Source organism: Phalangium opilio, unplaced genomic scaffold, assembly GCF_054372755.1.
Source record: "Phalangium opilio isolate 3A_F unplaced genomic scaffold, DU_Popi_V2 ptg000045l_1, whole genome shotgun sequence".
Classification (NCBI taxonomy): Eukaryota; Metazoa; Arthropoda; class Arachnida; order Opiliones; family Phalangiidae; genus Phalangium; species Phalangium opilio.
In genome coordinates this window covers 4460569-4488189 of record NW_028324168.1, presented here as the reverse complement: position 1 = coordinate 4488189, position 27621 = coordinate 4460569, and the positions used below count along the sequence as shown (strand labels likewise).

At 33.6% G+C, this 27621-nt stretch overlaps 2 long non-coding RNA genes across 5 annotated transcripts in view; one reads left to right on the top strand and one right to left on the bottom strand.

Annotated features, from left to right (window-relative positions):
• The window catches only part of LOC149676904 (uncharacterized), a 117978-nt gene that overhangs the window by 18574 nt on the left and 71783 nt on the right, over window positions 1-27621 (top strand). The gene's annotated exons all lie outside the window — the stretch shown is intronic.
• On the bottom strand, window positions 14117-15949 carry LOC149676907 (uncharacterized). Of its 3 annotated transcripts, none has more exons than XR_016366542.1 (3): window positions 15727-15921; window positions 14437-15647; window positions 14117-14354 (listed from the first exon to the last, which is right to left on the bottom strand). It is a non-coding gene; the product is annotated as an uncharacterized LOC149676907 (long non-coding RNA). The 3 variants fall into 3 exon arrangements; XR_016366540.1 differs by having other exon boundaries at window positions 14117-14680; window positions 14809-15647; window positions 15727-15913; XR_016366541.1 differs by lacking the exon at window positions 14117-14354 and having other exon boundaries at window positions 14708-15272; window positions 15335-15647; window positions 15727-15949.

The window sequence follows — 27621 nt, the reverse complement described above, 5'->3', positions numbered from 1 at the left end:
ACCTAAGCTAACCTAACCTAACCTAACCTAACCTAACCCAACCTAACCTAAGCTAAGCTAACCTAACCCAACCTAAGCTAAGCTAAGCTAACCTAAGCTAACCTAACCTAACCTAACCCAAGCTAACCTAACCTAACCTAACCCACCTGAAACCAAAATATTAAAATTTTAATTTAAAATTTAAAGACATTGAAGGTACTACCATTAAGACTGCCCGTCATTTTAAGCACAATTTGTTTATTAATTCTATATATCTCTTGCCTTGAAAGGAATGAAAGTGAGCGTTTTAATTAGTATCACGAAACATTTACTTTTAATATTATTAACATACCTTTCGGAGATTCGAACCAACAACCTATCGCTTCGCAGTCCAACTTCGTATCCACTACACCACCGAATCGCTGACGGCTACAGTGTTTCAAGTTATATTCATGTATTTTTTAGGGGCATATTCGGACGATTGGGATTTCGGTCCATCGGGAATATAGCCATTGGGCTGGAAATCTAAAATCATTGCGGGATATTCGGTCGAATGGGATTTTGGTCCATTGGGCATTCGGTTGAAAGGAACGATACCGAAATTTGCTGAGTAATTAATACTCTCCACAGGATTAAAATTACACTATACTTTGGAGGCTCATAACTCTGGTTATATTAGAGATAAGGGGATGTCTCCATTGGATACTCCATATACGGGAAAAACCTGGAAAATTCGGGGAAGTATATGGGGGGAAAACCTGGAAATCTCAGGGAGATTTGTTTTCCAAAAGTTGTATGAACCCTGAGCTAAGTCTTATGACAGACTTTTGGGAAAAGTTAAGAGAGTTTTCTTCGGCTTCAAGAGAGATAGAGAGATAGAGAGTGAGAGTGGACCAAGGCCGGTTAAGGAACCCGCTATAGCTCGCGCAAAGTATTTCAAACACTACTACACCTTCACAAGGATGTAGAAAATAAAGATGAGATTACGTAAATGGCAAGAAACTCTTTTCATCTCATCGCCGAACGAACGCGAGGGCCTTTTTTTATTGAGCTGTCAAATTTCTTTAAATTGTTTATACGGGGAAAAACTGGGGAAATTTTCTTTAAAAAAATAAAAAGATTTATTTGTTAAGTTTTGGGGACACTAGTGGGATTGTCGTGTGTGTGACTTTATGGTTACTCGCGTCTTAGATTAAGATGGGGTGAAGGAAAATCGGATATCCTATTTTTTATTTTATTTTATTTAATTAGTATACAGGGTGTTCCATGATGTGGAGGGTGGAATTATAGTGGGATGATTTTATTTGGGAAAATCAATCAAAAACCCTGTATAATGTGAGATTGTTAAACATATACTTTTCGTCTTAGGTGAGTGAGGTTTAATAAGCATTAATATCTTGTTTTAGGCGCGTATAGGGAGTGGGCAAAGAGATGATGAAAATCTCCTCTACTAAGCGTCAGAACCTCACTTAGCCTTCCCACATTAGCCTTTCACTCTGTTAAGTTTGCCACCATTTTGGTGGAAAGGGGAGGAGCCATCTTAAACCACACCTCTCTGGCAGCTCTCTATAACTGACCACAATCTCGTCAATTAACACTGATCAATGATTTTTCAAAAAAAAATTAAAATTAGTATCAAAATCTTGAAATAACTTCATACATGATATGATGCACAAGCCTTCCCCCATTAGCCTTTCACTCTGTGAAGTTTGCCGCCATTTTGGTGGAAAGGGGAGGAGCCATCTTAAGCCACACCTCTCTGGCAGCTCTCTATAACTGACCACAATCTCGTCAATTAAAACTGATTAAATATTAAAATTAGTATCAAAATCTTTAAATAACTTCATACATGATACGATGCACACGGAATTTAAGGATTTTTTTTTTTAAACAAAAAACATTAATTTCAAGTGAAAGTTTTTGTGGGGCGGACATGTTTGTTACTTATTAACTTTCTCCGAAATATTTGGTATATTTAGAGGGAGGGTTAGCTAGTGTGTATTTTTTTAGGGATAGAAAGAGAGAATGGCTGCTTGGAGCTGCATGACTTGTGGCGTTGTGCTGTTGGTATCGGCCGTGACCCACAATTTGGCTCGAATGGGTTTGAATTTGAAAGGGTATTAATCATTATCCCGTTTCTCTGGCCTCAACCTCAATCGGATGGAATTATGTGCAGTGTTCTTTTTTTTTTTAACGGCGAACTTTCTTTCTATGTCCATTTTCGGGATTGGATTGAGGTCCGTGTAGCCTAGCTGTGATGATTATTACCTCTTTGGAGGTACTATCTCCAGTACTCTCTGTGTGTGCCCACCCCTCTTTTTAACATCTTTGAAAAATATTATTTTTAAATTTTTTTAATTCAATAATTTCAAAGCGATTGTTGTTGGTTGGGGTTGTTTCTTCTTCTTTAGGAAATTTCAATTTTAAACTTTTTTATTATGATTTTTTTTATTTATTTATGAGGTGTTTTTGTTTTGTTTTATAATCGTTGTTTATTTATTTATTTATTTTTGTAATTTTAAATTGTAATTACGAATTAAGTTAGAGGGCTATGTTGAAGATTAAATGGTTTAATTTCTGAGGCCGTTTAATGTTTAAATTTAAATAATTATTGGGTCTTCCTTCGTTCTTACTGAAAATTCAGTTTTAATTCAAAATAAAATTAGAGGATGATATTGAATATTAAATGGTTTAATTAATTGTGAGGCCGTTTAATGTTTAAATCTAAATAATTATTGAGTTCTTATTATAGACATAATGAACCACTCCTGGTTAGTTAGAGGGCGTTTTAATAGACGTTAATAGAGACATAATCACCCATTGCAAACATAAATTTTTAATTTTAGGAATAAAATTAAAATCTGATTGAAATTAACTACATTACCATTTAGTTAATTTTATCTACAAAAGCAATAATCGCGACTCTCTAGAATCTCAATCTAGTTCCACATTTAATCTAGTTTAATCATTATAATCGTGATTAAATTAGGTTTTAATCAAATCAATAAATTTTTTAGATAATCGAATGATCAGGACTGATTAATTTATTTGTCAATTAATAATATTTTAAAATTAAGAACGCATTCGCCTGCACATGGTTTAAAATTAATTTATTCAATTAATCCTTTGATGCTTTCGTCGTTAAATTAAATTAAATTAACTTTAGTACCTAAATCATTAATCAATACGGGAAAATATTAAATAATGGAATGATCAGGACTAGGACTGATAATTAATTGTCAATTAATATTTGAAAATTAAGAACGCACGCTCGTAGCTCCTGTCCGGGTTTAAAAATAATTTATTCATTTTAATCCTTTGGTGGTTTCGTTTTTCCGGCGGCGACGGTATAGGGTATATAATCCTGCGTCCTTGTACTCTTAAACTTAAAACCCCGTCAAGCCTAACTGCAGTGTAAGATAAAAACATCAAAATCCAATTCCATTCCACCCTCTATGCATTTCCCTTATAGTGTCGTCGTCGAGTATTGTCAACTTATTTTTTTAAAGAATGGAACCCTATATATATAATACACCTACCTTTTGTATACCTTCGTGTCGTGTAATTTCCGCTCTATCCAAATATTTCGTTGTCATAAGACCTCGTATAAGATTGTAACTTATCAGTTCCCCGAATTTTTCTTTAGCTCGTTAGTTAAGATTAAAATAAATAAATCCATCCCGTGTTAGTTGACAGTTAAAACAAAGCCAAGGTTACACTCGTAACTCTTTTAATTCAGTTGCGATGTAAATCACTTCTAAATTAACGTTTTTTGTTAAAAAAAAGGGGGGAAAAGAAATAAAAGAGAGAGACACAAACTTAATTGGGACTATTTCAATGAGTAATTTTAAGTGATTGTATAGAATCCAATTAATTACTTTGTTTTGTAGGCGTTGTGTTAATTAAGTGATTTTAGTATAATTTGTAAAGGTTATTCTCGCCTTATTTTAAAGGGATATTTATTATTTCGGGCTAGAATTGTTTCTGTTTTTTTCTTTTTTAATTGAAAGAGCGTGTAAAATAATGAATAACAAAATTGGAACCGTGTTTCTATCTTCATTATTAAAGAAGATACACTGCAATTAAGTTTCCCTTATGGATGGCACTACGCGTTAGGCTTCTCCGTGAAGCACTGGCTGGGGAGTACCCCTATTGGACGAACGCGTCAGGTGGTACTAGGCGTCCAATAGAGGTAACCCCCAGTCAGTGCATCGCGGGGAAAGCCTAACGCGTAGTGCCATCCATTACGGAAACTTAACTACTCGTATCTCCTTTAATATTGTAGATAGTAACATGGTTCCAATTAATAATATTCATTATTTTATACGCTCTTTCAATTAAAAAAGAAAATTAAAATTCTAGCCCTGTGTATTATTCATTTTAAATAAAATAATATTACCAATGCATAAAAGGTTCTATAATATGAGATAGCGCCATCTTGTGGTAGAAATACCATCCCGCAACTATATTGGAATGAGTGGGAGTATATCCCGGTAAAAAAAAAAGTAGTTGTTCATTTCCTGCCTTACCTTTAAAAGTTAAAACCAATCCCTATTATCCTACCTCATAACTTTCACCCAAGTATTATTTACTTATACACAAGGAGTTGTAACTTTATTATTATACAATGGCCGGGGAATCTACGTATTAAAAACAATTCTCCTTAACAATACGTATTGTATTGTTTGAATCACTTTTTCTTTTCCTCTCCCACTCTCTCTCTCCCTCCCTCTCTCTCTCTCTCTCTCTCTCTCTCCATCTTTTAACAACGTATTGTTTTTGATTATCGTTTATTTTTTGAGGGCGGTAAAGTAATGAAAACACATGGCGGTCAGAGATGTTGTATGGTGCTGTATCGATTCAGTTTTTATTTTATTGTCATTATCATTCTGTTGGCGCGACTAATCATAAATGTCAAGGCGATTTTTCATTATTATTTCTTTTTTTTTAATTCCTTCATTATTACGCGTTTGTATCTGGTGTTTGAACGGATGTAACGAACCGCAAAATGCGGTTAAAGGGACGATGCATTTCCTCTGTCATTCTCTATATTATTTCATTATTTTACTTTTTTTACGAGTTGTAATTGTAAGTGAAATTATACGAATCATGAATCATTTTTCATCGATTTTTATCTCTGTAGCGATGATTTTGAGGATTCAGTGCAAGGAGTCTTAGCGAGTGTTGTTGACGTTGTGGTAGAAAAAATGTAGGTCTTTACCGTACCCGTTTAATAGACCATTACGATGTAACTAGTTGTGGTACGTAACGGAGAGACCCTGCTAATAGACCATTACGATGTAACTAGTAGTGGTACTTAACGGAGAGACCCTGCTAATAGACCATTACGATGTAACTATAGTTGTGGTACTTAACGGAGAGACTCTGCTAATAGACCATTACGATGTAACTAGTTGTGGTACTTAACGGAGAGACTCTGCTAATAGACCATTTCGATGTAACTACGAGGGAAAGACACGGGGGTAAAACTTCACCTTCCATATTGCTTTTCTTGCGCCTGCGCTGTAGTCTTTTTGTATAACATGAGAGTGCCTATTCAAAGATTGTAATGTATCAATTGAAGCCCTAGTATGACCCGGTACTGAGGGTTGCATACCCCTTCGTTTTACATCGAAAAGGTCTATTTTCCAGTCTCTTTATCTATCTCTGCGGAATGCGCACAACGATGCGCGATATAGTCCTACATCATAGCTTATAGAGAGGAAAGTGGAAACCACGAATGTAGTAATACTCAAACCAAATGTAAAACTTCCCTGCCCATACTGAGGGTTGCCTACCCCCTTGGTTTTACATAGAAAAGGTCTATTTTCCAGTCTCTCTCTCTGCGGAATGCGCACAACGATGCGCGATATAGTCCTACATCATAGCTTATAGAGAGGAAAGTGGAAACCACGAATGTAGTAATACTCAAACCAAATGTAAAACTTCCCTGCCCATACTGAGGGTTGCCTACCCCCTTGGTTTTACATCGAAAAGGTCTATTTTCCAGTCTCTCTCTCTGCGGAATGCTCACAACGATGCGCGATATAGTCCTACCTCACAGAGTCACAGCTTATAAGGATGAAAGTGGAAACCACGAATGCAGCAGGAATACTCAACCATATTTAAAACTTCCCTGCCCTAAGGGCTCCTTTGCTTTTATCCTCATGATATTGAAAATAAAAGTACCAACTAAATCAATCAGATTCGACTGCCTTGGACACACATTAATGACGTCAGATAGATAGATGAACATTTCATGGTGGGGGTTTTAAATTTTAAAATATAAAAATATGATTTGGTTCTGCATGGTTTGTTACTAAACGACAAGCGTTTTATTGGATTAAATACCCCAATAGCGGTGTTGTTTAATTGTATCGCTACGCTTTTTTGATTTTTTTTTTTTTTTTTTACTGTTGTAGGAAATTCGAATTAGCTTCGAATCTATGAAGGGTCTACCGATACTAATTTTTCCAAAATTGGGTGTTGTGGGTTTTTTAATGTTCCCCCCTTGTAGGGTAATTCTAATTTATTTATTTGAAAACCTTGGACTCTTTAACGGTGTATTGATTATGACTCTATAAGTGACTGGCACTATATACTATATATATACACCGACCGTGTATTTTAGAACTATATATATATAATATTGTATTTATTGAGTTTTTGTCACGTTTTGATTCGGTTAATTGGTGATAGGGGTATTTTATTTGGGAAGTGGATTTTGTTTTGTGCATGTTGGTTGATTCATTAAGACAAATTTGTGGTTTGGTCTTAATTAATTTTAGTTTTGTGTGTTTGTAATGTAATTGGTGTAAGGAAATTATGTTTGTCATCCTTTAAGGGTTGTCAAGGGTCAGGGAAAATTGACAAAGGTCACGTAAAGGTTAGGGAATTTTGAAGAATTGGATTAAGGAAATTTTCAACTGTTAACGTTACGATAAATGTTTTTAAACATAATTTATTCAGAATTTTAATTCATTTAAATAATTATTTTTATAAATTTACTTGTTGTTAACATTATAACTTTATCTTTTGGCCTAAACAAAGTAGTTCAAAGACCTACAGAGGGTAAGTAAATCGGGGAATTTTAATCATTGAATTTTATTTTAATTAAATTAATTACTTTAGTTTTATTCTGAAATTAAAGGACTATAGACGATGTTTATAGGTTATTGGTCGACTTAAATAAATCAGGTGGGGCTGTGGAGGGAATAGCGTATTTGAATTGACTGCTTTTTCGAAATGTCTACAACAATCAAAACCTTGAATTTATAGTTTTATATAAGCATCTCAACTTCTCAAGTGATGTTTACACTAAAATTTTAAAGATAAAATTTCCACATTTTTGACTCATTGTCAATATAGTATTAAACCATACACTAAGTAATCAGTTATGCTGTTCAAAATTTTAAAGAGTAGCGACAGCAGCCAGTGTTTTAAAAATCACATAAATGAATATATATTAAAGGGATTTTTAATTACTGTATGGTTTGAGATTTATACTACTTTATTTGAGGTTTACTTCGAATGGAATATAGCGTGAAGATATTTCCAAAAGAATATTTAAACATTTACGATTGAATTACTAAGCCTTTAAATAGATCGATACTTGATTTTTAATTGGTTTTTCATTGATTTTAACCTTTCAAAGAACACTGGGCTTCCATTCGCTTTTAATCCTTGAAATTATCAATTTTAAAATAAAACCCGATTTAGTTTAAAATAAATATAAATATTTTGCCCTGATATAACCAATTTTTTTATTATAATTATTTAAAAAATTGATTTTAAATATTTTATTTTTAATCCTCGAAATTATTCGCTTTTAATCCTTGAAATTATCAATTTTAAAATAAAACCCGATTTAGTTTAAAATAAATATAAATATTTTGCCCTGATATAACCAATTTTTTTATTATAATTATTTAAAAAATTGATTTTAAATATTTTATTTTTAATCCTCGAAATTATCAATTTTAAAATAAAACCCAATATAGTTTAAAATAAATAAATATTTTTTATTATAATTATTTAAAAAAATTATATAAATATTGTTTTAATCATCGCAATTATCAATTTTTAAAATAAATCACAGTTTCTTTAAAAATTTAAATATTTTTGCCCTTTTATAACCAATATTTTTCCTAATTGATATAAATTTTGTTGGGTTGTTGGTGGTAAGGAAGGATAATGGCTCTCCATTGTACACCAACGGGATACACGTTAGAAAAAAACCTATATATATTACACGTTATTAACACTCATCTAAAGGCACCAGATACCTTTAACTGTACCCTATCCAACGTAATTATAATACAGGGTGTCAACACCGTAATTTCTGGGAGCGTAGGCAAATTTTACATTTCATTGCCAAGGTCAACTTCTTTATGGTTGTTATTATTCTTAGCCAGAACTAAATAATGAAAAAAAAAAAAGAAATTAAAACAGGTATAAGCGTATAGAATTCAATACATAAACATCCCCCTAGCTCTTGTAATATTTGAACCACTGCCAGAAAAATTATTATTATTTTTTTTTTCTTTAGAGAGATGCCGGTCGTGTCATATTTTAGCTCAGTCATATTACTACCAGTACAATCCCGAACTTCCTACATTTAATTTTATATTTAGGGACCTTTTATAGTCTCTGAGCGTGTTGTAAAGCTAACGGGAAACCAACCGGTTTTTCCATTTACATGTGATTATCTTTTGGACGTTTTTAAGCCTCTTAAAGAGTATATGAATTAATTTTAATCGTTAATACTTTGTGTAAAGAGAAAATGAATGTTTTTGGCTCAATTTTAGACTTAATTACTTAGTAAGGCAGAGATACGGGAATTTCCCTTGAATGTGCTATAGCTCCTTTTTTCTCCCATTTTTAATAAAAATAAATAAAAATAACAAAACACGTGACGTGGTTGAAAAGCACGTGCTAATTTAATTAATTTCGCGCCAAAAATGGAATTAAAGGTTTCGCGGAATTTTTAAATCGTCTTAAAACTCTAATGTCTCAGTCGGCTTCTGTCTTTAAATTTGATACGAGATGACTGTATTATTTTATCTGTTATCTTTGGACTGGAAATTTAAACTAACCCATATTGTAAATATTATGTCTACACGGCGTAAAATCCAAAACCCAGGGGAAAAATAAAGAAGTGTGGTGATTTTATCGGAAAAACCGTTTTTGCATTTAGTTTTAGGTTTAGTTTTTGTTTTTTGAAAGTTTAAAAAGAAAACGGGCCTTTTTGTTTTTTAGAAGTGTTTATAAAATAATTTTAGAATTAGGAATAAGTGCGGGAAAATACGTTTAGTCTTGCAAATTTATAAGATCTACAATTTTATAGAGAAATTTTCTTATAACCAAGGCCTAGCAGTTGTTTAAAAATACTTTTATATTTTTAAACTTAATTTTTCAATTAAAATCGTATAGAAGCCCTATAGTTTAACCTTTCCAATCCCATAATAGGCTCTTTAAACCTAATAAGAATTCAATAGCGGCGAATATAATATTATGTCTAATAATCTTGGATAAACCTTAGAAATTCCGTATAATTGACATACCCCCCCCCCTCGATCGTGCCCCCTCCTCCCAAAGAAAATGCATGGGAGCTTTTTCACTTCCTCAAAATGGACCGACATATATTAATGACAACCTTCTTCAAAAAAAGAGAAAAATAGACCTGAAACCGAATTTTCTTATAAATCCCTCCTTTTTGTCCAACTATTTAATATTTTATTTAAAAAAAGAAAAGAAATAGGGTTAGTCCCCCTATTATCGGACACATTTTAAAAAATTATGGTTAAATGTAAGGAAATCACAGAAAACCTTTGAAAAGTTTATGAAATATATATTTTGAACGTTTCTGCACCTAATGGTATAGAAATAATTCCAAAAGAACGATCTAATATTGTCCCAATCATGGATTTTATTCGGCAAGTATCGTACCCTATTATCGGCTATTTGGATGTTGATTCGGACACCCATGTTCCATTTATCGGACGCCTATACATCCAACTCGGACACTGGGATCTCAGAATCGGACAGTGGGTCTTTGTAGCCCGGACACTGGGATCTCAGAATCGGACAGTGGGTCTTCGTTATCGGACACTGGGATCTCAGAATCGGACAGTGGGTCTTCGTTATCGGACACTGGGATCCCAGAATCGGACAGTGGGTCTTCGTTATCGGACATTGGGATCTTTGTATCGGACAATGGTTCCTCAATTGGGACACCAATTTTTTTAACAATAAAAGACCCGTGAAAATTGTTACTTCTCTGACACTTCTGGACCCATTCTGAACATCACTAACCGCTTTAAGCATTAAATATTTACAATCCCTCTCTTATTGTAAGCCTACGTTAAATATTTGTCCTTAAAACGTGTTTGAAAGCTGTCCGATAATAGGTTTTCTCCATTAGATACGATTCGCGTTTTATTTTCATGTAAAGAAACCTAGAACTAACTGTTAAAGTAGCAATTTATAGAAAAAGATTCGGGCTTTACAGCCATACACATAACTTATAATTGGCTTCTATTTATATACCTCAAAACACGATTTGAAAATGGGGGGAAGAATTTTTCCGGCCCCTCAATTAGTTTTAATTAATCAAAAAAATTGGATATCTGGTTCGTTCGCGCTTTCCTCCTCTGACATCGCGCCCCTTCTCTGTTTTTACATGCAACATACAGATTTCGACACCCTCTTTAAAACTAGGTAACTTTCAGTGTTCCTTTTTTCCCCGGCAGTTTTATAAACAACTTTTTAAAAATGTGTCCGATAATAGGAGCGTCCGATAATAGGGGGACTAACCCTATGTTAGAATCATTTTGAAAAGGGGGTATAGAAATAATTTATGTAAGTACGCTTTTAAGTCCGAGGGGCTACGCACTAAATCGTCGTGGGAAATGGGAACGCCTAAGGGTAATTATTAAATTTGTGAACATTTTGCTTAATTACTCGGTCCCTGTTTGTCTTAAACCCAAGTCTTTAGTATGGTTGGATGGGGGGGGGCAAATAGGACTATAACATACTCAAGGGCATCCCCGTATCTCTAGTAGAACCAGAGTTACGAGCCTCCAAAGTTGGGTGTAATGCTATTCCTATGGAGGGTATGTTTATGAACATTTTGCTTAATTACTCGCCCCCTGTTTGTCGTAACCTTATGTTTTACTAAATAGGAAGATGGAATTCCTGCAAAACCAACCGAGTGTAGACAATCAATTCTCCCTTGTCGTTCTCGAACTAGTGTCAAACTTATGGAACCTATTATTATTAACTTATGATTTTATTAAAGTGAAGATTCCCTCGTATTTTACCTACGTTTATTTATGAAAAAACGTCGGACCATCTGTATAAGTTAGAGTAGTCCATTTAACATTTAAGTAAAAATCCCGATTAAATCAGACAAAATCCATTTTGGTCGGCATTTATAGAACAAAAAAAAATTTTCTTTGCTATGTCTTGAGACTCCTTTAAATCTTAAATATAAATAAAACAATAGACGGATCTCTCCACCGGGCTTTCTCTAAAATTGAATTTTGATTTATTCCGGTTGTAAGGAGGTTTTTTTTTCTTTTTTAAACTTAACTGGGATATGATTTCCTTAAAATAAATCCTGATTTTACTGATGGAAAATTCAGGTTTTAACTTAAACTTTATTTTTTAAAAAATGGGAGGTATATATTGCTGGTACTTTAAAATGGTAAATATTATTAAATATAACCGAATTTAATTTAGGAGAAGTGGTTTTTAGGAGAAAACGTTTTATGTTAATTTTAAATATGTATTTAACCTTTAAGGTTTGGAAAATTTACTCAAAATAGCATTTAAGAAAAAAAAAAAAAAAAAGATTATTTTCGGGAATAATTTTATCTGTTTCAGTGTAACTCTGGTTCTGTAAAAGATACAGAGAAGTCCTTTGAGTATGTTATAGCCCTATTTCTCAGCTTTCGAACGACACTAAATACTTGGGGTTTACAATAATCAGGGCCCGAGTAATTAAGCAAAATGTTCATAAACAAACATTCTCTCCATGGGATTAACATGGACTTATTTACATGACATCTTTTAACTCTGGTTCTATAAGAGATACAGGAAGGTCCTTTGAGTATGTTATAACCCTATTTCTCAGCTTTCCAACGATACCTAAATACTTGAGTTTACAACAATCAGGACTCGAGTAATTAAGCAATAAAGATGAGTACTTATAAATATATTATTACTTGCATTTTGGGAATTTATGCACATATTTATTGATATTACCGTTAACCGTATAAAGTCACACGCAGAATGTTTTTTATTGATTATTTGCTCTACTATTTGTTGCAAATACAAATATTTAATATCAGATATGAGATACAAATTCATATCTAAATTAAATATTAAACACAAAGTATCACTTTCTATTTTTAAAAAATATTTTCAATTTTAAAATTTGACTTCCTAAATGTATATAAATATATATTTGATGTGTTGATTTTAATAGTCCAAGATTCTTTAGTTTAAGAAATGCTCGTTCAATCATGACCGTATCTAAAAATAAAAAAAGTATCGTGTACTTTTTTTTAAAGAACTTTAATTTTCAACTAGATTAATTAGTAGATGTTTTAATGAAGCGTTAAGTGTCGTTTTCTGTTTTTAAAAACCTCCAAGAATAAATATGACGCGCTTGATGGAACCCCCGCGTGTTCAAGGTGTATAATATACACCAACAAAAAATATACACTCGCACCTACATTTTCACTACCGTTTTGCTCTACGAATCTCAAAGGAACTGTAAATGACTAAATGTCATGAACATTTTTTTCTATATATTTTCCCTTCTTTAAAAAAAGGGTTTTAAAAATAAAACTTTTCCCTCAAAAGTAGGCTTAGAAAATTTTGTTTAGAAGTTTGAAAAGGCTTAACAGTGTGCATTAAAAGAATATAAACATCAATTAGACTTAACAGTGTTCTTCAACGTGAATTTGTCTTAAAAATGTTCATTTTAATAATTGAAACGTGAATTAGGCTTGACTATGTTTATTGAAACATTTTAAACTGCAGTTAGGCTTAACAACTTTCATTAAAACATTTTAAACTGTAATTAGGCCTAACAACTTTAGTCAAAACAATTTAAACTGCAATTAGTCTTAACTGCATTCATTAAAACAATTCAAACATAAATTAGGCTTAACTGTATTCATTAAAACAATTGAAATGTCAATTAGGCTTAACTGTATTCATTAAAACAATTGGAACGTGAATTAGACATAAAAATTAACGCTCATTGAAACATTTTAAACTGGAATTAAGTTTAATTACAAACGTAGGAGCATATTTTGTGCCAGTAATGTGAGTGAAATATTTTAATCAAAGAGAAAAGTAGACTTAACAAAATCGTAGCTGATCTTTGTTTTGGTTTAGAATTACACCTAACAACAACAAGAAACGACCCTAGTTAAATAATTTAAGAATCTGCAAGGTCAATTAAGAGTTTTCACGGTTCCTTTAAAGGAATTTTACCTGCCGAAGCGAGGAAGGGGGAAAAACAAAGATGGTCCGCTCTTAAAGAGAAAGAGAGAGAAAGGTATTTTGAGTGGCGGAGATTTTTTAGAAGTCATATTTTGGCACCTGTCCGACGATGCGTTTACGATTAACGCCCACAACGGGGAAACGAGCGAAAATTTAGCACCACTCATTTGCTTATCCCGTGCACAATCAATATACCAAAAGGTATTTCAAGGCGAAATTTGATTATGTAAATACTGAGACATAAAATAACTATATTATATAAATTTACCTATTAGTAAATTAATAGATTTTAAAATTATGTGTTGCGCTCGTGGATTTAATCCCCGATTTTTGGCAAGTGATCCTTTTCAGAAAGAATTGTGTATTTAAATATTTCTAGCATATATACAATGTATATTTTGAATACAGGATATTCTGATAAGTGTGCATCCATAAATTAAGGGGATTATGTGTTCTTTGGGAAATCAATTTTGAGTCCAAAATGTAAGTAACTTCTATCTCCATTTGGATTGCCCTAAGGGACACTGTTTTCGAGTTATGATTTTCAAGAGTGTTTTAGGGATGACCCCTTAATTAAATTAGAAATCATTGTCTTAATCAGTTTCTTAATCATAGATATAGTAAAACTATAAAGGGTCTAGATCCACTTCGCTGGCTTAGGCTTAACGAAAAAACGCGGAAGGGGCAACGAGCAGACAGCCGCTATTTTCTGGGGGTAGCCGTATAAAACCCCATCTATCGGTAATTTTCGAAACTAAATTAAAGGATGAGCTTAGAGTAGTGGCACTCTATGTTAACCCCCTATAGGGCATAATAAGTCAAACCCTCGGAGATGCCATTACTCCATTTTATACGAGCTAAGAGCGGAAAAACGTATTTTATAAATTTTACACCTGTAAAATCTTTTAAAAAACACTTGGAACTTGTATTTCTACTTACTTTCGAGGAAATACCACCGTTTTCTAAAGGTAAGAGTCTTTTTTTATACATTTATTAGTAATAAAAACATTTAAGGCGAGCTAAGCCTTGGTCTTGTAAAACAGGGCAGATTAGTGATTAGCGTCGTTTTCAGCGTTGAAAAACGTTATTTTATCATGTTATCCGGACATTAAACTGTTACATATTCTTAAAATAAGAGTCGATAATGGTGCCCACCATAACAAACTTTGTTAAGTGTGTGTCTCTATATTTAAAGGCATAAAACAAAATATAACATAAACGTTTTTATTTACTTATTTATGTAGCAATCATGGCTTCAACTCATGTTTGCTGCGTTCAAACTGTAGGTGTAAAGAACGTTTTCTTTCTTACCACAACTTTCCGAAAGAGACTGCCACTAGAAAGAAGTGGATTGATTCTATAACAACAGCTGATATCTCCAGTTTACGGATTTGTTCAAAACATTTTACAAAATCAGATTTCTTTCCCACCACTGGAAAGAGACTACGTAGTCGGCTCAAACCGTTCGCGATTCCATCCTAATTTGGAGATCAAATTAATGTAACCGATGAAATTATCCCTAAACTGACTCTCCGTAATTTGACTCTCGAGCAACAATCTGAAGCATTAGAAGAAATGGGAGCTTTGTCCTTTGATCATGGATTGAAGCATGAACCCGCTGCTTTTTCAAATTTTCAGGCAACACATCAATACCCAGTGTCACACCTCTGTGGGTTTGATTGTTAATCCACAATTTTGCTTCCTTGGGGCAAGCCCCGATTGCCTTATACTGGTTGAGGACCAGCTGTACTTAGTGGAGATCAAATGCCCTTACGCTATTTTCAAGAATAAAGAAACTATCAGAAGAAAAGCAGCTTCGGGTAACTTTCACCTTTACATTGATGAAGAAACGGATGAACTGGAACTGAGAAAAACTTCAGACGTCTATCATCAGATACAGGGTCAGCTTTTCGTGTGTAACATACCCGTATGCTTTTTGGCAGTATTTGTGCCACCCGATAACATCGAAATCTTGATGATAGTGAAAGACAACCAATTCATCAATGATACCTTGCTTCCAAAATTATCCACTAAATATTTCATTAGTCTCCTACCTCATTTTGCCATAGAAATGTTCGAAAAGCCTAAAAAATAAATTTTCCAAGTCACGAAAGTACAGCCTCTTTCATTCTATCATTCTATGTGCAAATCTACATTATGGCCATGACCAAGGCTTAGCTCGCCTTAAATGTTTTTATTACTAATAAATGTATAAAAAAAGACTCTTACCTTTAGAAAACGGTGGTATTTCCTCGAAAGTAAGTAGAAATACAAGTTCCAAGTGTTTTTTAAAAGATTTTACAGGTGTAAAATTTATAAAATACGTTTTTCCGCTCTTAGCTCGTATAAAATGGAGTAATGGCATCTCCGAGGGTTTGACTTATTATGCCCTATAGGGGGTTAACATAGAGTGCCACTACTCTAAGCTCATCCTTTAAATTTAGTTTCGAAAGTTACCGATAGATGGCGTTTTATACGGCTACCCCCAGAAAATAGCGGCTGTCTGCTCGTTGCCCCTTCCGCGTCGACCTCCCATTGAATTGTGTATCTACCCTTTTAATATATCTATGTTCTTAATTAATTAAATTTAAGGGGGTCATCCCTAAATACTCTGGATGCAAACTTAACTCGAAAACAGTGTCCCTTAGGGCAATCAAAATGACATAGATAGAAGTTACATTTTCGACTCAAAATTGATTGATTTCCCAAAGAACATCCCCCTGGTTAATTTATGCGTACAGACTTATCAGAAAGAAACACCCTGTATATTTCAATTTAAAAAAAACAAAAACATTTGTTAAACACGTGAAATAATAATTAATTTTGCCATTCGTGCATGTTACTTATCAGTCACCGATACACGAACCTTGAAGCGTGCATCTATAGGGCGCCTGTTATTTTAAAACCACGTGTCTAATTGTCTAATCAGTTGAAATTTACTTCGCTAGAAAAAGAAACACAATGACAAAAATAAAAAAAACACCCATGATACTCTTTTACGGGTTGACAGTCAACGGGCTTCGATGTCAACTGATAAAGACAATCAAATTTTTCGTTAAGTGATTTTTAAATTAACTCTCTAATCCGCCCTTTTGGCACCTTCCTTCATTCCCCCCTTCTTCCTTCCCCCCTTAAAATAGATTGACAGAGAATCAATCGACCTCAATTTTTATTACGTATCAGTATTGATAAGTAAACACCGCATCACTCAGTTATGATAAGTTAATCAAATATTTTAACGTATTATGATAATTTTCGAAAACTTGTGACTGTATATGTGATACTATCCGTTCTTGAGAAAAATTCTTGTAATGTGGGTGGGTTTGCTTTCGTTTGTTTTAATAGCAGCCAGCGTCAATGGATTGAATATCTATTACTCTTTAAAGAGACCCCCGTAATATACAGGGTGTTTCTGATAAGTCTGCATGCATAAATTAAAGGGGATTTTCTTTGGGAAATCAATTTTGAATTTTTGAGTCGAAAATGTATTAACTTCTATCTCCATTCTGTTTTTCCCTAAGGGACACTGTTTTCGAGTTAAGATTGCATCTAGAGTATTAATTTTACGGATGACCCCTTAAATTTAATTAATTTAGAAACTGATTCAAGACAATGATTTCTAATTTAATTAGGGGGTCATCCCTAAAACACTCTTGAAAATCATAAGTGGAAAACAGTGTCCCTTAGGGCAATCAAAATGTCATAGATAGAAGTATAGAACATTTTCCACTCAAAATCGATTTCCCAAAGAACAAATAACCCCTTAATTTATGCATACAGAGTTATCAGAAACACCCTGTATATATATACGTATAATTCTTATCAAAACTCATGATTTTAATCTTGCGGGTCCCTTTTCTTTATCAATAAGTATAACTGGAGCTAACCGGAATTTAGGAATGGCGACTTATTTTCCTGCCTGATAAAGAACATCCTAAACTTTATCCTAAACGCTGCCTAGATATAGAAGAATAAAAAAATGTAGGAGGAACTTATACTTGAAAAGGATAGCCTAGCTGCCTGCGCAGTTTTTATTATTTTTTCTCCTACTGACAAAATTCTTCTCGGAATTAGAGGAATCCCCTTCAAACTGGTTTTGATTAAAGCAAACTCAACAGTTTTTAACTGTTTTTGCATTTGTTTAAACTTTAAAGTATTTTTTAACCCTTTTTAAGATTTTTTTACACGCCTTTGAGTTAGTTTAAATGTTTTCATTATCCCCCAATGTTTAAAACTATGTTTTAAAATCCTGCAATGGTATCTGAACACCAATTCATGTTCTAGAACTCTTCAATTGTATCTTTACGCTGCAATTCACGTTCTAGAACTCTTCAATTGTATCTTTACGCTGCAATTCACGTTCTAGAACTCTTCAATTGTATCTGAACACTGCAATTCGTGTTCCAAAACTCTCAAATTGTATCTTTACGCTGCAATTCGTGTTCCAGAACTCTTCAATTGTATCTTTACGCTGCAATTCACGTTCTAGAACTCTTCAATTGTATCTGAACACTGCAATTCGTGTTCTAGAACTCTTCAATTGTATCTTTACGCTGCAATTCACGTTCTAGAACTCTTCAATTGTATCTTTACGCTGCAATTCACGTTCTAGAACTCTTCAATTGTATCTGAACACTGCAATTCGTGTTCTAGAACTCTTCAATTGTATCTTTACGCTGCAATTCGTGTTCTAGAACTCTTCAATTGTATCTGAACACTGCAATTCGTGTTCTAGAACTCTTCAATTGTATCTTTACGCTGCAATTCGTGTTCTAGAACTCTCCAATTGCATCTGAACACTGCAATTCGCGTTCCAAAACTATTCAATTGTATTCGAACACTGCATTTCCTGTTCCAAAACTCTCCAATTGTATCTGAACACTGCAATTCGTGGTCTAGAACCCTTTAATTGCATCTGAGTCCTTAATTTCACGTTCTACAACCCTTAAACACATTATTTAGAACACTTATTATACCGAACCTTTTAAACTAATTGTAATTAAACCTCTAAAACATAGGGATTAAATCGAAAACAACTATAGTAATAGTTCAATTCAGTTGAAATTAGAAGGGAAAAACACCCAAAAATACAATATAACAGGATGCAATGAATTTAAATTTGTTTAATTTAAAAAGAAAAACATTATCATTACTCTTTCAATCTTATAATAGAGATCAAGTTTTAGTAGTATGTACGCAGTATGTCAAAGATAGTTTTAGAAGAGGGTTAGGGTTAGCAACAAGTCCCTAAAAACCAAAAATAATCTAGTAGAAGTCAAGATTCCCGGGCCCTTTTCCCATCTTCCACCTCCTTATGATATCTCTGGTCTCTCCATGGGATAGGGAAACGAGACATCCCGTCGCCAAAAATATTAGTGACGTAAAAACTACGTCAAAAGGATCTCCGGAGACGTTGAAGTTACAAAAAATGAATAATAAAAAAAATAAAACCGGGATGGAGAGATTCAAAACATTTGCTTCCCCACAATTTCCTCTCTCCCAAAAATTTCCTGGAACTGTATACCACCCTGGCCAATTTGTTGCGAGGGTGAAAACCCAATCCTCGTAGATACCAAGTTAACAACAAGGAAGTTTTACGCTACATTGCATAGTTATTAAGGATTTTAAATATCTTTGGAGTTTTGGAGCCATGTTAAAAACCGTTGTTTACAATTTAAGAGCGTAAATTTTTAATTATTAAAGGATTAAGAATGCCTATTTTAATCTCTATGGGTTTTAATTGATTATGGAGAGGTTATTTACAAGCGATAATCGGTAATGGGTTTAATTTTTAATTGTTTTGTTATTCTCAGTGGAATTATTTTATTGGCGGTGTGATTTTTTTTAATTTTTTGAAATTGTAGTTTAAACTACTGAATTTTTAACTCCATGTTGGAGGATTGGTAGCTATTTGAAAACTGTTGTTATATATTCAATATTATAGCAGGTTTTGTGGGTTGTGGGGTTTTTTAGTGTAGTCTTTGAGCATCTTTAATTTCCAAGTCGCATAAATGGTATGAAAAACTTCTAGAAATTAAACTTTCTTTAGTTTTTTTTTAAGGGGGGGGGGAGGGGGTTGTTTTGTTCAATATGATAGATTTTGAATTTTCTTTAAAAATTTGTTAAGATTAAAAAGAAAAAAACGCACTTTAGGCATGCACGTTTTGAAGTCGCGTGATTGTAAAATTTCATAAAAAAAAATAGATTAGTTATCGTGAATTATGAAAACAACATTTTTTATTTTGATAAACTGAATTTTATTGTTTTTCCTAATTCTTTAATTTATTTACCAAATTAAATTTTGTAGAAAATATATTTTTCTCTTAATCCTTTAAAGAGAGCATATAACGCAATTATAATTCCCCAAATTTCCAACAACGCAAGTTGAAAACATCGAGATAGTTTGCATTCCCTTTAATTGAAAGATATTGTTTATACGTTAAATTTTAATATATATATAAAACTATATTAAACTGTACCCATTTTAAAGCTGAACCATCCATACTTGACCGATTTTCAATTAAAATTATTTCAACCATGTTAGTACAGTATTTTCAAGTTTGTCTTCCAGTGGCAATCACATTTTAATAATAATAAAAATAATAAAAAAAAATAAATGTCAATATATATAAAAGCAAAAGCCCAGAAGATAAAAAAAAATTAGGAAGGTAAAAAAATATAGAGATACAGTTATTAAATAACTTCTTAGTTCTTTGACTCCGCGGTTATCCTTCGTCAAAATTTCACATCGTCCAAGGTTTCATTGTATATAAAACCGCAACGGCCATGAGTTAAACCAAGAATTTGCAGCTAATAGAACCTTACATTAAATACTCACAGAGAAATCAACACACAGGCGACTCGCGTTGCCCCCTCTAGCGGTGGTTTTTGGTGCCAGGTAAATAACCCAAAAAGGTGATTGTTATCTGCCCCGCCCCTGTGGTGCAATTTGCTTCTCTTATGGGATTAATGGAGTCTTCTATATTGCATTGCATATTGAGAGAGTTAAAGTTTCCTTACACATGAATTTTCTTTTAACATTGTTTTAACGACATATGTCACGAAAGTGTGAGATATACAATTACAAACGTGACGCTAGAATGGGTTTTGTTTAGACTTGGATATGGATTATCTATAATAGAATATAACCTAGTTTTTGCTTACTTTATTTAATATCGCCATGTTTAAAGGGATACTTCTTGCTAGAATATTTTTCTTTCTTTTTTTAATCAAAAGAGCGTATAAATTAATGAATATTATTAATTGGAACCATGTTTCTATCTACATTATTAAAGAAGTTACGAGCTATTAAGTTTCCGTAACTCCTATTGGTCGGATCCGTCGTCCAATAGGGGTGCTTCTCGGGAAAGCCTAACGCGTAGTGGCCATCCATTAAGGAAACTTAATTTCTCTCGTATCTTCTTTAATATTGTAGATAGAAACATAGTTCCAATTAATAATATTCATTATTTTATACGCTTTTTCAATTAAAAAAGAATTATTCCTTTAAGTTTGTTGTTTTACCACACGTTTTCTATATCGTAAATTTCTTCGATCGGTAATCATTCAAGAATAAAAAACTATATGCCCTATAATTGTGCGAACCTTTTGCATTCCACCCAAAGCAATGTTTTACAGGTGTGCCTCAGCCTTAGCTAGCTAGGTTTGCGTGCGCTGTAATTTTGCGAGTAAAAAATATTTTAGGCACGAAATTCCAATAGCCCTTGATGGTAAAAGTTATGTAATTTGACCTAATTGTGGTCTACTACTATACATTAGTGTTCAAGGTGGTATAGGGGTAATTAGACACATTGTATCTACGTTTAATGATCACGCATTTAGCTTGTACTTAACACATGAAAATAATTATCTTTTATTATTTTCATCTGAAATCTACAAAAATCTGCCCCAATTTCGACACTAAAGGTAAGACAATATTTCAATATTTTTTTCTTATTTTATTTATGGTACATGGTATATTATTTTAATTTGAAAATAATAACTAAATTAATATAAAAGAAAATCCTGCATAAATATATATTATCATGAATTATATGACTAGTCTGAGGGTTTTATCATAAAACTTTCTAAGAAATCTTAAAAAGGTATTGAATACAATACACACCTCCGTATAATGTATTCTAATTGATTCAAAGCCGGCTGTATATTATTATTTCGCACCCTTCTTAACACGTGACTGACGGTTAGGTGAGAGTCTGAGAGCCCCGCTTGCACGTGACCCGAGTCACCTGGAAACCTCGATCGACAGACAATCCTACCATTCTACCTCCCGTCGATTTGAAGTTACTAACTTTTCCCTGCCTACCTACTCAATAATCATAGGGTATATAAAATCTATTGAGATTTGAGATTCATTAAGCCTCGGTTAGCTAAGGCTTAACATAACGTAAATGTAGGATTATTTGTGATATAAAAGGAGACAAGGAAATTTAGGCATAAATTGATCTAGCTTCGTTTTAATCATAGATATATTCACTCCTTCCCGTTTAAAATTCCAGTTTTTTCCTGTTTTTTTTTCTTACCGTTGGGTGGCCCAAGTGATTTTTTGCGTGGATTTTTTATTGCCTGATTTTGGTTTGTCATTGGGGGTCCCTGCTTTGTAGGAAAGAAATATGGCTAAAAACAACAAAATAGCAGTTTAGCTGGACATGTCAATAGTTGCCGATTGATTTGTCGATAATACAGACAATTCCATTAAAGATTTGAAGAGAAACAAACGCCCTGGTGTCTAGAGGCAACTCCAGACGGAGCTAGCCCGAGTTCTTCACCTCCATCTAGCGGTGCTTCTTGGCGATGGGGAAATAACCCAAGAAGGTGATATCCACCGCCCCTGTGGTGTTTGCTTCCCTTCTGGAATTAATAGGATGGTCTATAAATTTGTTAAAGGAAATATAACAGTAAGGTTGACTAAGAAACTACAAACTCATTAAAGATATAAGGAAAATAGATGAGATATACAGGGTGTTTCTGATAAGTCTGCATGCATAAATTAAGAGGTTGATGTTCTTTGGGAAATCAATTTTGACTCGAAAATATATGACTTCTATCTCCATTTTGATTGCCCTAAGGGACAGTTTCAAATCGAGTTAAGATTGCATCCAGAGTATTTTAAGGATGACCCCTTAAATTTAAATAATTAAGAAACTGATTAAGACAATTATTTCTAATTTAATTAAGGGGTCATCCCTAAAACACTCTTAAAAATCATAACTCGAAAACAGTGTCCCTTAGGTCAATATTATATTCCCTTTAAATGATCCTGTATGTTCACGCACGTACCTCGTGATACCTCTAATCCCCTTTTTAAACTTAAAAGTTAAAATCGGGGTTAAAATGATTAATCGATTTAAATTTATTCAAGACGATTATTAATATATAATTTTTTTTTTAAATATACTTAAAAACCCAGACTTAATATTTTTCAATGTGACCTTAATTACGGTTTTAGAGATTTTATAAACGGCCCCCTGGGGCAAGGCACCGAATACTTAGAAAGTTATAACTGCGTCTAAGTCTAAGTCTATAGTTGACCATAACATTGGCAATCATTATCTAGTTCACTTTATTTTATTTTTATTTAATTTTTGACGTAAATTCTTTGCGCTTTTACTTTTCGAAACCCGGCCGGGACGAGTCCGGTTGTTGTCATTATATTTAAATTAGATGACGTCATGATTTAAAGTGAAAGTGAGAGAGCGCTGCCATTCGACGTTACGCGCCATAATTTTTCTTTATTTTTACCGGGTATTTTATTCATTCAACCATTCGTGTCTAGGTCAACCCTTTGTTTTGTTTTTTATTATATTGTTTTAAAATGTCTTGCCTCCTTCCAAAGTGGTATAGTCTGCCACTCCGTGACGCGTAAAGGTGACCCGCATCTTTATAACTCTTACCATTGTCCATTCATTCGATTCATCACTATCATTGCCTTCTTATTCCACTGTCTCCATTTGCTAGTTACGCTTGCCTAACTTCACTTTCATTGCTGATGAGTGTGCACGGGTTCTTGAATTTCTAGATGGGGGGTTTTTTTTAAGGGCATGCTATGTCAAATTGGAAGTATATACAGCGTTGTCATAAGTTTATCTTTCTTGTATATGTTCCATAAGTTTGTCACTGGTTACTGAGAGCAAGAAGTGATATGTGACGACGCGAATGACGAAATTACGTGGTATTTTCCGACTGAGGAGAGGCGAAATAGCCCGGCGGCCTCCTTTTACGTCCCCCCTTGTATTTTGAAAGGGGACTGGGACTATGGCGCGCGAATACTTAGGCATCTTTACCTTCTCCCTAGTAAACTAGATATCGCTTCTTGATATGATATTTTGATACTTTTGTCTTGACTGCTTCAAAATTAGAATTTAATTACTTAATAATTATAAACTATGTCATAGAAGTTACTACAGTTTCGACTCAAAATTGATTTCCCATAGAACCATCCCTCCCACTGTACATCAGTTCTATAATTAGCCTCCCTTTTTAAACACCCTGTATAACTTCAAAATTTGTCAACGTTATAACTATACAACTATAATTAAAACACCGTGAACTTAAAAAGAATCGTCGCGTACTTTCTTCTATAGGAAGTTTTTTTTTTGTTCAAATAGCGAATCGGGAGACTTCATTAATGGAATAAACCCGTTTCTTTTAGTGTTTAAAAACTTAGTAATTTTCCGAGTCTCCCCCTGAATTTCTTCTCTCTCTCCTTTTCTTAGAAAAACTATTTGTTTTCAATTAACCTACATTATATAATAACCCCCCTTTGTCCCCCCTACGTTTAAATTTCAATCCCCCCCCTCCTTTTTTGGGCTTTAAAAGTGAAAGTGGTAACTTAAGATTAACATTATGTCAAGGTTCCCTTTTGCCCGGGAATCAAAAAGAAAGAAAAAAAACCGGGTATTTTTATAAAGTTGTTTTAAAAAAAGGTTTTCGATTTGGGTCTAAAAACAGCTAAAGGCTAAATAATATTACTTACTTAGTTCCGATATAGCTGTATCATAAGTTTGTAAGATAAGTTTGTCACTAGTAACTTAGAAACTGGAGCTTGTCATGAAGTGGCAACGTAGGTAATAGATTCGAGGTAAAGCGAGCGACACCTGGTGACTGGGGCGCTGTCAAAGGCTTAGTATTTTGACTAAATAGGATGAGATGGAAGTCCTGCAAAATTAACTGAGAGTAGACAATCAATTCTCGCTTGTCGTTCTCCCTTGAACTAGCTCGAGCTGTCTCTAGCATTAGTATAGGTAGTGTTATACTTATGGATCGCTTATAAACTTATGCTATACGTAAACTCAATTTTTTATTATTATTAAATTTCCGAACTTGAAGTTAAATTTTCGGTTTTATTTTTAATTACCTGTAATTATATATTATCTAGTCATCTATTTCGAAATTTTGATAAGATTTATTGTCTAGCTTATTATTCGAATTTCGATTCATATTTAATGATATTGGATTGTAATCTAAATATTAATTTGTTTTAAAATCTTGACTATATATTTTTAATTATATACTCAGCTAATTATTATACGGAAATTAATTTGCATGTGTAAAATAGTTTGAAAGGTTTTTCATGGCGCGTGGATTAAGCGGTTTTGATGAAAGTAGGTTCTTTTTGTTTGATAAGGAATCGACAGACGCGACGGTGTCCTTAAGTTTTAACTTGTAATTAAGGGATAGTGAAACATATTTTAATTAATTAGTCCATGTTAATTAATCGTTTTCAAAAGCGGTGGGCTTTGCTCCGTATTGTTTTGAAGTTGTATCTTTGTTGTCCATACTCCCAATCAATGTCCCGGTTTATGAAAACAAAGGTGGTCAAATACCGGACTCTACATTCCAGGCTGGGAAATAGCACACTTCCTCTGGTCCAAAACCAGTTTATTAATTGCTTGGACTAGTTTTTTAATTCATGAAGTGGGGGTTACTGGTCCTCGGGACCAGTTTATTAATTGCAAATCTATTGGAGAGCAAAGGCTGGGACCAGTCCGGAGACCAGTAAATGATTTCAGACACTAGGGGGTCACTGGTCCAAAGGACTAGTTTAAAAAATATCCTTATTTCCCAGCCTGCTACATTCTGGACTTTTGAAAAGGGGTTTATTATAGCGTTTTCCTTTGGGTCCTCGCGGAGCGCTCCCATGGAGGACTAAAACTAGGAGATCCTATTCTTCAAAAACAGTCTCTAACGAAGCTGGAAACTACTACTACCATTTTTCTTGCTCCTTGGGAGCGCTCCGCGAGGACACAAAAGGAAAACGCTATTAGATAGAGCTTGACCAATTTTCCTCTGCTTTTCCTTCTGCCTTATCAAGAAGTAAGCTTATGGAATTCAGGCTTCGAAATAAGGATTTTTCCCAAACTGGTCCTTAAGTCACTTGTGACCCCTGGTGTCTTGAATAACTAAACTAGTATCAAGTATCAGTGACCCTTACCCTATGTATTTTTAATAGATAGAGCTTCACCAATTGTCGTCTGCTTTTACTGCTGCCTTTTGGCCCTTTTGTTATGGAATTCAGGCTTCGAAATAGGGAATTTTCCAAACTGGTACTTAAGTCACTTGCGACCCCTGGTGTCTTGAATAATTAAACTAGTCCCAAGTATCAGTGTCCCTTACACTGTGTATTTAAGTTGGTATTATTTAAGTAGCCCTTGGGAACAGTCTTACACAGGATTTGAATTTTAAAAGTGGTCCAACGAATTAATAAACTGCGATTTTGGACATGTAGATTTCAATTTAATAATATTCCTTAATTTAAATTTGATATTATTTTCCCTTTAAAATATTAATTAGCGTTTTAGTAATTATCCTGACGCGTGCCGAACAAATTGGGATAGGTTTTGTTATCACCTCATCGGTGTTTTAATTGCAATATATGCTTACGAAATTAGTTTAAAAAAAACTAACTTTTCTTTAGTGAAATATCAGATTCCAATTTTTTTAGACGCTTTTTCAAGGAGTCTGTGTGTGTTATCAAGAAGTGATATCTAGTTTATTAGGAAGAAGGTATAAGATACCCAAGTATTCTCGCGCCATAGTCCCCAATCCCCCTTTCAAAATACAAGGGGGGGCGTAAATGGAGTCCGGGCTATTTCGCATCTCCTCAGTCGGAAAATACCACGTAATTTCGTCATTCGCGTCGTCGCGCTGACGTGCGTTTTCAAGAACCAATGAGATGCTTGCTGGTTGTAATTTAGAGGCGGCGGGGATTAACTCCGGACTTACTATACGTTTGGACTGGAGATAAAGCTAGAAATGTGGATGAATGAATTTATACCTTCTCCCTAATAAACTAGAAATCACTTCTTGGTGTTATTTAGTAGACATGAAGGAAATACGCGGGTATTTTTTCTTTATTTTCCTATATTGAGGTGTCAGCGGTTTTACCATGTCCTTTTCACTCCTATAGACCAAGAGGTTAAGATAAAGATCTAGCATATATTACATTGACACGCGCCAAACCACGTCATAAAACTATGGAAAATAAGACGATTTTTTTCCTCGTAATTAATGGTAGGGGCCCCCTACACTGATTTCGAAAATCATAGCCTTTTTTCTTTCTATTAGTTTTTCATTTCAAAGTTGTCAGTGAAAAATAATTAACGAAAAAACACTTTAATATATTAAGTTTAAGAAAACTGATGAAATTGCGGTTTTATTTCAAGTCTTGCCACGTGGCATTGTGGCACGGCAATAAGATAACGATCTGCAATCCCGGAAAAAAAGACAATTTTTTTTTTTGAAGTTTTTAATTCAAATGTCTGAATAATATTAGTGTATAAACGTCATTGCGAGACATATTTTCAATTAACATAATCTTGGAACGAAATTATAGCAAGTCGAAAATATTCACATTTTGGGGGAGGTTTTTTAAGTTATCTTATCTTATAGGCTTAATTAACCGACAACTGAAATTTTTTAACGAGCTTAGTTACTAATTATAGTAAAACTTAGTAATTAATTCGATTAAATATAATTGAAAACTCATATTGATAATTAGTTAAATTGAAAGTTACATTAATTTTTTTAATAATTCTATATAGTCTGCTACTACGAACTTTCTCGTGACGTCACACCTTTGTTGTAGCGGCCATATTGGAAGTC